The sequence below is a fragment of the Branchiostoma belcheri genome, unplaced genomic scaffold (assembly GCF_001625305.1).
Source record: "Branchiostoma belcheri isolate BF01 breed outbred unplaced genomic scaffold, Haploidv18h27 scaffold1, whole genome shotgun sequence".
Taxonomy (NCBI): Eukaryota; Metazoa; Chordata; class Leptocardii; order Amphioxiformes; family Branchiostomatidae; genus Branchiostoma; species Branchiostoma belcheri.
The window spans coordinates 6,730,529-6,745,312 of record NW_017802379.1 but is presented as its reverse complement, the minus strand read 5'-3'; positions in this window follow the sequence as shown (position 1 = coordinate 6,745,312).

Genomic DNA, 14,784 nt, shown 5'->3' with positions numbered 1-14,784 from the left:
TATGCGAAATCGTCGGACTAGCTCAATGACAAAGTAAAGAAATTCAGTCGTTCATCAGATTTTTCATTTTATGTAGAATCCTTCGAGGTCCCAAAAGTTCATGTCTTTATGAAGGAGAAATTCGATAACCGCCAGAAATGATTTCTACATGGCGCAGAACATCAATAGTACAGAAAATTGATGTACGGGAAATGCAATATCTATAGCGATATGAATCCAAGTTAGTAAAATTGAAACGTAATCTTGGTGTAGAATACCTAAATGTAATCTTACGTCTTATAAAATGTACGTATGGTGCTACAAGGGATATCAGTTTTGTAGTTATCAATTTTATGCAGTGAAAATTGCCACAGGCTACTTTCGTGCCCTTTGTTAGCTCGGTTTGTGATTGGAAATTCAAACCGCTAGGGATAACCATTGATTACCGACCAAAGAAATATGACATGTGATGATGTATGGTTGTGTAAAAGCGAGCGACAGGAATCCGGTAACTGAAAATGTGTGACGGCTGGTTAGGCCATCTTGATTTGATTATATGGATGGCATCCTCTGGGAGCCCCGAAACTAATGCGAGCGTGCGAATAAAAAAAAAGGATGGCAAAAAAGTTGAAACCTATGTGGTCATGAAGGTAGAACAATGGCTAAACACACATTTTCTTCTTTTCCTTTGGAATTGGCATTCGTATGACATGAGTATCGTTTTCCAATATTTCAATATTGCAATTTACGGCAAATATTTGCTCATTTAGCTGCTTCATAATATAATTGAAAACGTTTTTTGGAAACGGACGAAAGTTCATGCCCGCGCGGATGTCATCCATATAATCAAATCAACATGGCCTTAAAAATTTCAACAAATGAACATAGACTGGTAGACTCTGGGTAGTTTGTGTGGCCACATCAGGTTGCGTTTTGGTGGCCTAATCTACAGGAAATGAACAGCTTTGGTAGGTTTTGTACCCCTTTTCACAGCTTTCACATGGCGTCGTGTCATCAGGCGTACTGAGAAGCCTGGAACCGATTTTAGAATCAGATAGTCTCAACTAGTCTTCCTCCTTCTTGACACTTCCCCCTTTGACTTATCACTATCTACCTGTATACTCGTACCAGCCAGCACGATGCCTTAAAACCATTCCTCTTTAAAAGCCCCATATAACACCACTAAAATCCCATGGATTTACCACAATACAGTCTCAGGCATTTGAAAGAATTTTGGAACCGCAGTGCATCCATCAGGACGATATTTTACAACGTATCTCACTCCTTGCTGCGCCTAAGGAAATCAAAAAGAGAGTTCGATCAAATTTTACGTTCCATTAAATGAGAAGATGAAATTTCACAACCAGGGTATTCGGTGCACAGCATACTTTACTGCATCGAAGAGTAGAACACAGCTAGGCGATGCAGTTGATTACCACTGGTTATGTTAGTATCAGCTTTAGCAAGTGTCATATTTGATCCTAACAGAAACTAATGTGCCTCTGTAATTATGATTTACAGTTAATTAAAGCCGTGTGTCCTTGAAATCAGATAGCCGGGGCTTAAACAGATCCATAGTACAATCTCTAGGCTTTAGTGTAAAATCCATAGTACAATCCCGTGTCTTCAAATTGAACCCTATGATACGATCTCACTGTATAGAGATAGAAGCTATGATACATTTTTATCGCTGTGAAAAGACGACGATTTTCCATTAAAGGTTTGATAACTCTTATTTTTATTCCGATAACGATCGTTTGTCACGCCATTGTTCTGTATCACTAACCTTATCTTAATAAAGTCGTTAATACGCCAACACTCTGTAAAATAGACGGCACGCCGTCATGATGTTCATCACAAAAGTTGGTACAGGTATAGAAGGTAGAAAGTTTGGCTTAAAGCTTAATATAAATCCACAGAAGGCAAAATCTATCATATCACATTTCCTAATATCAGCGCTTTAGGAGTAATGCAATTTTAAAATACATATAGAGCTCATCTATCTCGAGTTTTCATTTTCCAAAAGATCACTACTTTTGCATGTGATGAATGGCTTGTTCTGAAAAGGAGCTCTTCGGATACCGCCTACACTAAAGGACAAGTTGATAAACTATGTCTGCCTATCTTATCGAAAAAAATAGAGTCGGTGGCACCGAAGAGTGTGTGACAGTTCAAACTATTCAGTTCGTAACGTAGCTTGGACTTAGCGTTATCATAATCTAAGTACAGACCTGGTGTTACGCCAAAGGGGCATTTCGTCGCTTATCTGATACAGATACGGAGGATTTCAACACGGTAATATAAGCACTACTTTCAGTGCAGAGGTGAGGGTCAGTGGTAAGCACGTTAGTCGCTCCTAGCTACCGATGCAGACACAGATACGGAAGGTATCTCCTATTAACCAAAGCCCTGCTTTCAGCACCAAGGACAGGGCCAGTTGTAACCATCTTCGCTGCTAGCGATCATTTTTGTAATGCTTCCAACGGTAGATACCATTAGTCTAGTAGTCACCCTCAGTTATGTGATGCAGATACATATAAGATGTTTCTCCATTAGAGAAAATGGTATTTTCAGTACCAAGGAGAGGGTCAGTTTTAGACGCCTCAATATCTAGCTTATTTTCAGAGTACTGTAAACGGTATATACTACTATCCAGTAGTTACGTGATGTAGATATATGTAATCATAGCTACGGGTTCTCCATTTCATCTAGAGAAAACCGTATTTTCAGCACCAAGGAGAGGGTCAGTTTTAACAGTCTTCTAGGCTAGTGATTATTTTAATAGCGGTAAATAACATAAGCCAAGTAGTCGCCTTCAGTTACATGATACAGATGAAGTCATAGCTGATGTTGCTCTATTAGAGAAAATTGTATTTTCAGCACCAAGGAGACGGTCAGTTTTTAAAAATCTCAAAATGTAGCGATCAATTTTATAGTGCTGCCAATGGTATACACAATTAGCTACATCGTCGCTCCTAGTTATTTATTGTGTGATGCAGATACAGAAGATGTTCCTCTTTTGAGGAAAACCTATTTTCAGCACCAAGGAGAGGGTCAGTTGTAGCCACCCTGATAGCTAGCTTATATATTTATAGTGCTGCCAACGGTCAATTCCATCAGTAACATTATCGATTCCTTGTATTACAGACAACTTTCTCTATTAACGAAACATTTTAGCATCTAGGACAGCATTAATTAATCATCTCCACAGCCAGCGCTCAATTTATTGTGCTGGCAATGATATACACTATTATCCACGTCGTCGCTCTCAATATTACGTGACGCAGGTACAGAGGATGTTTCCCTATTAGCAAAACGCATTTTTTCAGCACCAAGGACACCATTAGTATTACCCACCTCCGCTGCTAGCGCTAATTTTATTGTGCTGTCACTGGTGCACGATATTATCCACGTCGTTGCTTCCAGTTACGTGATGCAGCCACAGATAATGTTTCCCTATTAACAAAACAATTTTAGCACAATGGATATCATTAGTATTACCCATGTCCACAGCTAATGCTCATTTTATTGTGCTGCTAATGGTACACAAAATTAGCCACCTCGTCGCTTCCGATTACGTGATGCAGCTACAGAAAATGTGTCCCCGAAACAGATTTTTTAGCACAATGGACATCATTAGTATCAACCACCTCCAGACTTAGGCCTTATTTCCTGTGCTTTCAATGGTATACACAATTAGCCGCGTCGTCACTTCCAGTTACGTGATGCTGGTATAGAAACTGTATCCCTATTAATGAAATAGTCTTTAAGCACAATGAAGGTCATTAGTACTACCTACCTCCATAGCTAATGCTCATTTTATTGTGCTGCCAATGGTATACAAAATTAGCCACCTCGTCGCTTCCAGTTACGTGATGCAGCCACAGAAAATGTTTCCCTATTAATGAAACACCTTTTTGAGCACAATGGAGATAATTATTAATTAGTATCAACCACCTTCAACACTGGGCCTAATTTCCTGTGCTGTCAGTGGCATACGCCAGTAGCCATGTCGCTGTTTCCGGTTACGTGATGCAGCCACAGAAAATGTGTCCCTATTAACGAAACACCTTTTTGAGCACAATGGAGATAATAAGTATCAACCACATCTACAGCTGGGCCTCGTTTTGTTTTGCTGCCAATGATATGCACTACTATCCACGTCGTCGCTCCCGGTTATGTGACTCAGCATAGAAAATGTTCTGCATTAGCTAAACGCTATTTTCAGCACCAAGGAGAGGGTCAGTTTTAACAACCGCAACTGGTAGCGCTCATTGTTATAGCACTATCAATGGTGTACACAATTAGACACGTCGTTGCTCCCAGTTATTTGACTCAGACACAGGAAATGTTTCCCCATCAGTGATACGCTATTGTCAGCACCAAGGAGAGGGTCAGTTTTAACAAGCCCAACAGGTAGCGTGCAGTTTTATGGTGCTGCCAATGGTGTACACAATTAGCCACGTCGTTGCTCCCAAGTTACGTGATGCAGGTATAGAAATTCCTCATTAGCGAAACATTCTGATCAGCACCAAGGATAGGGTCAGTTTTAACAAGTTATGTATCGCTCAATTTTATAGTGCTGTCAATGGTATAAACTATTAGCCACGTCGTTGCTTTCAGTTACGTGATGCAGGTACAGAAATTCCCCATTAGCAAAATACAATTTTTAGCACCAAGGAAAGGATCAGTTTTAACAAACTCAACAGGTAGCGCTGAATTTTATAGGGCTGCAAATGATGTACACTATAAGCCACGTCGTTGCTCCCCAGTTACGTGATGCACGTGCAGAAAATGTCCTGCATTAACCAAACGCTATTTTCAGAACCAAGGAGAAGGTCAGTTCTAACAAGCTCAACAGGTAGCGCTGAATTTTATAGGGCTGCAAATGATGTACACTATAAGCCACGTCGTTGCTCCCCAGTTACGTGATGCACGTGTAGAAAATGCCCTGCATTAACCAAACGCTATTTTCAGAACCAAGGAGAGGGTCAGTTTTAACAACCTCAACATGTGGTGCTCAGTTTTATAGTGCTGTCAATGGTGCACACTATTAGCTACGTCGTTGCTCCCCAGTTACGTGATGCAGGTACAGAAATTCCCCATTAGCGAAACACTCTGATCAGCACCAAGGAGAGGGTCAGTTCTAACAAGCTCAACAGGTAGCGCTCAATTTTATAGTGCTGTCAATGGTGTACACAATTAGACACGTCGTTGCTCCCCAGTTACGTGATGCAGGTACAGAAATTCCCCATTAGCGAAACACTCTGATCAGCACCAAGGAGAGGGTCAGTTATAACAAGCTCAGCATTATAGTGCTGTCAATATGGCGCTATTAGTCGCGTCATTGCTCCCCAGATAAGTGATGCAGGTACAAAAGTTGGTTCTCTATTAGTGAAACACTATTTTCAGCAGAGGGAGGATCAGTGTTAACAAGCTTAACATGTAACGCTCAATTTTATAGGGATGCCAATGGTGTCCACAATTAGTCACGTCATTGATTCTCAGATACGTGATGCAGGTACGGAAAATGCTCCTTCATTAACGAAACACTCTGTTCAGCACCAAGGAGAGGATCAGTTTTAATCAGCTCAACATGCAGCGCTGAATTTTATAGGGCTGCCAATGGTATTCACTATGTCGTTGCTCCCCAGATACGTGATGCAGGTATAGAAGTTGTTTTTCCTTTAGCGAAACACTTTTTCAGCACCAAGGAGAGGGTCAGTGTTAGCCATGATAGCTAACTTATTTTCATAATTTTTTCAATGGTAACTACCATCAGTCACGTTGTCACTTCCGGTTATGTATTACAGAGAGCGAAATTATATTTAGAACACTACATTCAGCATCAAGGAGAGGCGTAGTTTAACCACCTCAACAGCTTTCTTTATTGTGCGGTCAAATGTATGCACTATTATCCATGTCGTTGCTCCCAGTTACGTGATGCAGGTACAGAAAATGTCCTGCAGTAACCAAACACTATTTTCAGCACCACGGAGAGGGTCGGTTCTCACAAGCTCAACATGCAGCGTTCAATTTTATAGGGCTGCGAATGGTATACAGTTAGCCACGTCGTTACTCCCAGTTACGTGATGCAGGTACAGAAAATGTTCTCCTTAATTCTCAGCACCAAGGAAAGGATCAGTTTTAACGAGCTCAATAGGTAGCGCTCAATTTTATAGTGCTGTCAATGGCATACAATATTAGCCACGCCGTTGCCCCCAAATACGTTATGCAGGTATAGAGGATGTTTCTCCATCAACAAACACTATTTCCAGCACCAAGGAGAGGGTCAGGATGTATGTATAACCTCAATATGTAGCGTTCAGTTTTATTGTGCTGTCAATGGTATACACAATTTAGCTAGGCCATCGCTCCCAGTTAAGTGATTCAGGTACAGAAAATGTTTCTCTATTAAGAAAATACTACTTTCAACACTAAGGAGAGGGTCAGTTTTAGCCACCTTGATAGCTAGCTTATTTTTCATGGTTTGTCAATGGCAACTACCATTAACGACGTTGTGGCCCCCAGTTAGGTATTATATGTAACGACACAGAATGTATTTCTCTATCAACGAAGCACCATTTTCAGCACCAAGGAGAGGGTCAGTTTTAGCCACCTTGATAGCTAGCTTATTTTCCATATAGTGTTGTCGATGGCAACTACCATTAGCCACGTTGTGGCCCCCAGTTAGGTATTACGTTTAACGACACAGAAGGCATTTCTCTATATTCAGCACCAAGGAGAGGGTCAGTTTTAGCCTAGCTTGTTTTGATAGTGTTGTCGATGGTAATTACCATTTACCACGTTGTGCCCCGCCCCAGTTATAAGGTGTTCCTCCATTACCTATAAAATACTACTTTCAGAAAAAAGGCAGTAGCTCTGTTTTAACAGTCCCAGTGGGTAATGTTTATAGTGTTCTCAGTAGTAAATATGGCTCTCCGTCAATTTATACAATCCTTTTACTGGATGGAGAACGCGGATGGCCGGCGAAAGTTTTATAAGTGGTACCCTAGGGTTACAGACTCTTGGAAATGGGACGCAAATCCAGACATCAACCTTACACAATGTCTCCACCGGTGAGCAAAGAGGTGCCTGCTCGTAAAAGATCTTGGGCATCACATTTGTAACGTACTTCAGACACAGGGTGCCTCGGGGGAGGCTTACACACAGACGGCAAGACGACGACAAGATAGTGTTCAAAGCTGCCGAGACTTTCATTACGATAGAGTTTGTCGTTCTAACGATAAGTCCCTATCACTCAGACGTATGAAACGTATCACAGCAGAGCTAGCGTATATACAGTGAATTCAGAAGTCTACCATTAAGTGCAAAGAAAACTGTAGGCATATCATCCCCACATCCGGTCATCTGAAGATCATATTCCGGCCCTTTCAACATTTGGGCAGGGATGGTTTAGACGACAAGAGTAAGAAGACGACAAGATAGCGCTCAAAGCTGCTGAGACTTTGATTAAGATAGAGTTTGTCGTTCAAAGGATAAGCCTCTATCACTCAGCTGTATGTAACGTATCGCACTAGTTGAAGCATGTATACAGAGAATGCAGAACTCTGCCTTTAAGTGCAAAGAAAACTGTAGCATATCATCACCACATCCGGTCATCAGGAGATCGTATTTTGGTCCTTTCATCATTTGGGCTGGGGAGGTTTACACCGAGACGACAAGACGACGACAAGACAGCGCTCAAAGCTGCCGAGCTAGACTTTGATTAAGCTTAAGATACAGTTTGTCGTTCTAATGGTAAGCCTCTATCACTCAGATGTATGAAACGTATCACACTAGAGGAAGCATGTATGTAGAGAATGCAGAATCTTAGCATGTGAATACTTTGTGAATGCAGAAGTTGGCCGTTAAGTGCAACGACAAAACTGTAGGCATATCATCACCACATCCGTTCATCAGAAGAAGATCGTATTTCGGCCCTTTCATCATTTGGGCTGGGGAGATTTACACCGAGACGACAAGGCGACGACAAGACAGCCTTCAAAGCTGCCGAGACTTTCATTACGATAGAGTTTGTCGTTCCAACGACAAGCCTTAATCACTCAGATGTATGAAAGGTATCACACTGATGGAAGCATGTATGTAGAGAGTACAGGAGTCGGCCTTTAAGTGCAAAGAAAACTTTAGGCATCACCACATCCGGTTATCAAAACGTATTCCGGCCCTTTCATCATTTTTGGCTTGCCATTTTGCCCAAGAAACATTCTAAAAGCCAGCCAAAGTGTCGTTTGAAACATACCATACGGCGAAAGAAACAGAGCCTCGAGAAATCCTTACTCTCAGGCTCTCTGTCCAAGGATGATCTACTCTGGAGACATCCTCCTTTCTTTTTAGGTCATTGACCTGACATCTTTTTTTTTCCGCACAAATTAGCTACCAGGTGCAGCGATTGAAGGTCTAATTGAAGAGCCATATGTTTTCTACACGTGTATTACGGAGATGGCGTCATGCCGGGTTATTTCAAAGGGCAAAAAACAAATCAATAAAAATCCACCGCTTCCGTCCTATCACCAAAACACAGGCCAGTTCAACAACCTCAGGCACGATTCACTGTGGCGACAAACCGAAGTAACTCAGACAAAGAACGGAAGATAATACAACTTTTGATCCTTTGAAGGGCAAGAATTTAGTCCTGTTCGTGAGAGATGCTGGGCGAGTGGGGTAACTCGCGGTCATTTGAGTGTGTGGTCGTGTGGCGTAATTACGACAGAGCGTTCGGCTCGGCTCGGAACCAAGAGGTCCCGAGTTCGAATCCTGCCGTTCCACCGATTTTGTGCCCTTGGAAAAGGCACGCACTTTACTCCAATTTCCTCTCTACACTCAGATAGACTCAGGTGAAAATGAGTATGCCTTTTGTCCGTTCATGCGTTTGTCTGCGTTGGTGGCGGCGGCATATATGAAAATAGTTGAAAACACTTGAGTGTGCCATCGAAAGCAAAGGTAGGTCTTATTTAAAAGCCATATGTTTTTTACACATATATGACGGAGATGGCGTCATACCGGTTTATTTTCAAAAAGAAAAAAAAATCAATACAAATCCACCGCTTCCACCCTATCGCCAAAACACAGGCCAGTTCAACAACCTCAGGCACGATTCACTGTGGCGACAAACCGAAGTAACTCACACAAGAAACGAAAGAAAATACACAACTTTTGATCCCTCGGAGGGCAGGACATTAGTCCTGTTCGTGTGAGATACTACGTAAATGGCGTAATTCCTGTCTACATGACCCCTGTGCTTATACAAAGCGACGTTTGACTTCCGTAGTAACATCCTGTTGGTATTGAAAATGCCACGCATAATAATTCTAAAAATAGCTTTCAAATTTCCTCAACGGCTTGAAAGTACGGGGAAAATGCAGCCAGAAAAGGCCTTTGGTGGAAACTTATTAAAGATGAGCTGATTATCGAACATATTTCCCTACGGGACGCCACCTCTTTCAAGATTTCCGTACGAGGAATTTAGGTGGACTTCGCAGGATATACAAGGAAAAGCCATATATTTATCTTCCTATATCGTGTAAAGTGCGACCAGATACATCATAATTTCTCTGACACTTGAGTTAGAAGTTTTGTGATGGCGTCCGTCAATTCTAACATTCATGTATTTCTTGGTGAGGCTTTAGGTAAGTTGAAGAGATTCGGGAGACGTCGCCAAGAAAATGCCAAGATACACCGCAGGAAAAATTACTTTGATGAATTTGGTGCCTACATTGTAGCCGTTACTGTGGCAATGGCGCGCCAAAAATGTCACCTGAAGCTAAACAAATGGCAACCTTTGTAAAGTTTAGTGTCAAACACTCCCTACTGACACTTAGTTTGCAGATTAGAACGGAATATAATTGGGAGTTATTTTGAAGACTGTCAATATGAATTATTAATATGATACATTTTACTCTAAGAATTCCCCGGTGGCGTTTAATCCAACTCGGTGACACAGAGGCAAAGTTCTCACAAAGTAAAGTCGGGTCTGATCTACAAAGTCTAGTTAAACTAGAACTGTAACATTTGCAAAGCAAATGCATAATGTTTACCTTCGCACATGGTCTGCTCTGTTAATTCTTACTCAAACACATTCACATATATGGTGTCAGGAGTCTAAATCACTCCTACTATAAAATTGCAACATGATGTAACCCAACACCAGTTACCATGGTGAGAGACGTCAACAAATCAGGTCATTGGCCAGGTCAGAGGTCAGTGTTTGGAACGGAAGAAGAAGAGGAAACGTAGCAAAAACAATATATCTTCCTTCGGTAAACATAAAAAGTAGGCATTGGAAGCGGTGAAACTCTTTGAAAACAAGAGTTTAGAGGCTCTCTCGGACTGACGTTTCAACAACAAGAAATGCCGGCGCTTTAGAGTTGTTTTGTTTTTACTAAAAGGCTACCGCCCGGTCTACCAATCGGCTCAGAATGGGACTAGTTTAACGTTCTTTACTTAATCAAAGCTCTGCTACAGTCTTTTGAACAGTAAAATCTTTGATACCGCGGCTTCACTACATCATAACACTTCATATGAGCGCCATTCTGGCCAGTATAATTTCGCGGTGGTTTCACAGGAAGTCCCGTAACTATCCCTGACGCCAACGTGTAATTTTGTAGCCGTGTCCAATCATAATCCCAACCGTGTCGTGGCTGTTTTGAGAGTTTTTGCTTCTTGACATCCCTCGTCACTAAAAAGATTTGGATCGCCTGTCTTTCAACGCAGCAAATCGACCACACATCCATTCCCCCACCTCCAGGTTTTCCGTAAGGCCACAGCAAGTAATTTTTGTGGATGACATCCCCGCGCGCATTAATTTTCGCTTGATTTGGGAAGCAAACAAGAACTTTTGTTGCCCTGTGACAGTGGTCAACATGCCGAAAATGGGCAAAGATGTCTGTTGCCATGGTGGAGTGTTGATGGCAGATAAATATAAAGCGAGGAGACAAGACAGGGCTCTGATTTATTGTTTTGTCCTTTACTTCGATGGAGTGATGTATCAATTTTATTCCTTTTATATGTGATGTTCCCACTGAATCATTGAACCATTTGAAATCGTTTATTTTCACCCGTGCCTTCGACACCATTGATCACGGCAGTCTTCTCCGAAGCCTGTCGCACATGGGGATCAGGCTGAACCTCTGGCGGTGTTTGTGTAGCTACTTGAGTGGTCGCGTACAGCGAGTGAAATGGGGGACGAGCATTTCTGAGGCGCGACCGGTGCTCGCAGGTACACCCCAAGGGGGGATTCTCTCTCCAACTCTCTTCATTATTGCCATGAACAGTTTAGATCAGGGAATCCCACCGAGCATCACTCCAGTTAAATATGCTGATGATCTCACGAACTCTGAGTTTTTGATGGCCTCCTTGCCGGGTCTAATGCAGGTGGCACTGGACAAGGTAGACGCCTGGGCAAACTCTTTCTGCATGAGTGCCAATGCAAAAAAGACCAAAGATATGGTCATCAGTTGTCGCCGCAGCCCTGTAGTACCCCCTCCACTTACCTTGAATGGTGAGTCCGTTGAGAGAGTGACCTCCTTCAAGCTCCTTGGAATTGTGGTCAGCAACGACCTGAAGTGGGGACCTCATGTGGAGTACATGCTAGCAAAGGTCCAGCCGCGCATACACTACCTGCGCGTAGCCAGGCGCGCTGCCCTCCCAACGGAAGTGCTACTGCAAATCTACAAGTCCTTCATCCGACCTGTGTTAGAGTATGGGTCCCCCGTATGGGCCGGTCTCCCGCGCTGTCTGTCAGACGAGGTGGAAAGGATCCAGAAGCTGTGCCTCAGGATCTGCGGAGTTCCACACGGTTACTTGCCCACTCTCGAGTCCAGGAGGAGGGAGGCATCACTGAGTGAACTAAAACGAATACTAAAGGATCCTTCACACCCCTGCAATGACTTTATCCCACCAAGAGAGGAAAATGCGTACAATCTCAGGAAGAACTATCACAGCAATCAGTATAAACTCCCACTAAGCAGAACGGACAGACATAAAAACTCATTCATTGTCAGAGCCATCAAAGACCTGTAAATGTGTATTGTATATATATATCATATATGTTGTATTTTAAACTGAAAATGTTACTATTCTTAATGATGTCGATTTTTAAATGATGATGTAGTTTTTAAGCGTGTAAAATGTCAATGTAATTCAGATGTGCCCGAAGTACTTCGGCACGTCTGCCATGTTGATGTTTAATAAAGATTTGATTTGATTTGATTTGATTTTCCAAAGATGTTTCAGTGACAAGCGGATGTTGTAATAGATGGCTGTAAACTTAGCACAATGTAGGTACCATTTCATGTCTAACAAAGTTTATGGTGTCAAAATTTGAAAATGTCGTAATCTCGTTTTTTTTTTGGCCCAGCTTTTTTCACCATGTCGCATTAAATATGAATTCTGCGGAGTATGTCATCCATAAGATCTACTTGCTGTAGCCTAATCAAATTGCTCCTCATGAAAACCTCAGGGGTTGAGTAAAATTGAATCAGAAACACTGTCAGGGCTAAGATGGCAGACGCCCAATACACTGTGACGACCCTTTCGGGATAGAAGAAAAGCTAATCACACTAGCTACTGGAAGAATGACCGCAATTCTTTGATCTGTGTATCTCCTTTGGGGGGGAAACCGATATATATCAAAGTAATAAAGGGCAGCAAGTTTGGGGTTATATTTCTTAACATTTGACGCCATCCACAGTGACTGTTATCGGAGATATACAGCGGCGGTCTTTGTGTTGTTACGACTAATCGGTAACTTTGTTATAAAAAAAGATGATATAGCTTCACTGCACGCGTACGTGATAATCCAATCACATGCTGGTCGATAAAGAAACTTTATGTGATATTTTTTATGGTACTTTCAACACCGACGCAACCTACAAAATTGGAAGGGTAGCCTTTTTTTGCAGTATATTCCAAGGTCAAATTACAGCTTCAGCACTTGCCTAAATGGTTCAAGGAGTTTGATTATTCCCTGCATTCCCTGCACAAAGAAACTTTATGTGATATTTTTTTATGGTACTTTCCACACCAACGCAACCTACAAAATTGGAAGTGTAGCTTTTCTTTTTGCAGTTTAGTCCAATGTCAAATTACAGCTTCAGCACTTTCCTAAATGGTTCAAGGAGTTTGATTATTCCCTGCATTCCCTGCCCAAAGAAACTTTATGTGATATTTTTTATGGTACGTGCAACACCAACGCAACCTACAAAATGAAAGGGTAGCTTTTCTTTTGGCAGTATATTCCAATGTCAAATTACAGCTTCAGCACTTACCTAAATGGTTCAAGGAATTTGATTATTCCCTGCATTCCTTGCACAAAGAAACTTTATGTGATATTTTTATGGTACATGCAACACCGACGCAACCTACAAAATTGGAGGAGAAGCTTTTCTTTTTGCAGTATATTCCAAGGTCAAATTACAGCTTCAGCACTTGCCTAAATGGTTCAAGGAATTTGATTGTTCCCTCCCCACCTATTTCAGTGTCCTGATTTTAAGTACCGGAGGTAAAGTGTGCAGGGCCATACCATAAAAAACGCCCCCACAAAAATATGAATGTACCGTTGGTTTATGGATGTAGAGACATGCATGCGAGTTTTGAAATACATCTTGCTAAGTTTCAGTCTACTTAGTCTATAAGACAATCTTCCTTGTTCGTATTGGTTATCCCCAAAAATACTCCAGACCGATGTGTTACGTACGTCCAAGTTTATTATATTCTAGCACAAATGATAACAAATGGAACTCCAGTACAGCAGTTCAGACAAATGTTCTTCACTACTTTTCTCTATAAATTTTTTTCTCAGTACACTTTTCCGTCATTTGTACGTTACAGGCACTAACCAGTACATCTGCGGTGTCTTAAAGCAGGTCATCAAGCAGACCTAAGCACACAGCACTTACCCTAAGTCATTGAACAAACGATAGAAACGCCAACGAAGGGGTCTATGGGGTAACACCAAACCATATACCGAACAGAAACTTACGTTTTCTATCTTGTACGCTATACTAGTCTTCATTACAACATAAAACATCGAATAGTGACGAATATAACAGAGAAAAACTCAGCCATTAGGAATACCTCACCTACACCAGTGACGTAACGTTATAGTAGTTAATAGTGTGTTTACGGTCACGTGACTATGACGTCATCTAGCGTCCGCCATGTTGGTGGGTTAGACATGCAGTCGCTGTCAGTAAGTCGGCAGATCGTACTGCGCCTAGGTGATATCTTTTCCGACACAACATTTGAAAACTACAGACGGGATCCTTAGATACACGAACACGACCTTAAACGATACAATACGTTCCGCATTCCGCGTTGTACGTTCTGCCGATGTGCTGTCGTCTTCCACCTCAAAATGCCTTTGTCTTATTCTACCCATTTAGAACGCCTCAGCAAACTAAGAGTAATACCATTCTCGGATTCAATCAATCTGGTACGCAAAGTGAACCGGTCGCCATCTTGGATCCAACAGCCCCACCAACATGTCGGCGGTGGCTATCTTATTTACAAGTCATGACGTTAAGTGCAAAAACACTAAAGATACACTGGGTCCTGACCCGGAAAATATACATTGTGATACTGTGCAAAGAACAATCGAACATCACATGCATGAAGAAAAAACGAACCGAAGTATACAATGCACTTCTCTTAGTACACGCTACATGTACTTCAATAATGATCTTAACGTAAGCCAACCGTGTTGCCACCAGCATCAATTCAATTGCGTCCATACGCTTTGGTCACACCACAAATTTCTCTTGCAACGAGCACACCCGTCCCCGC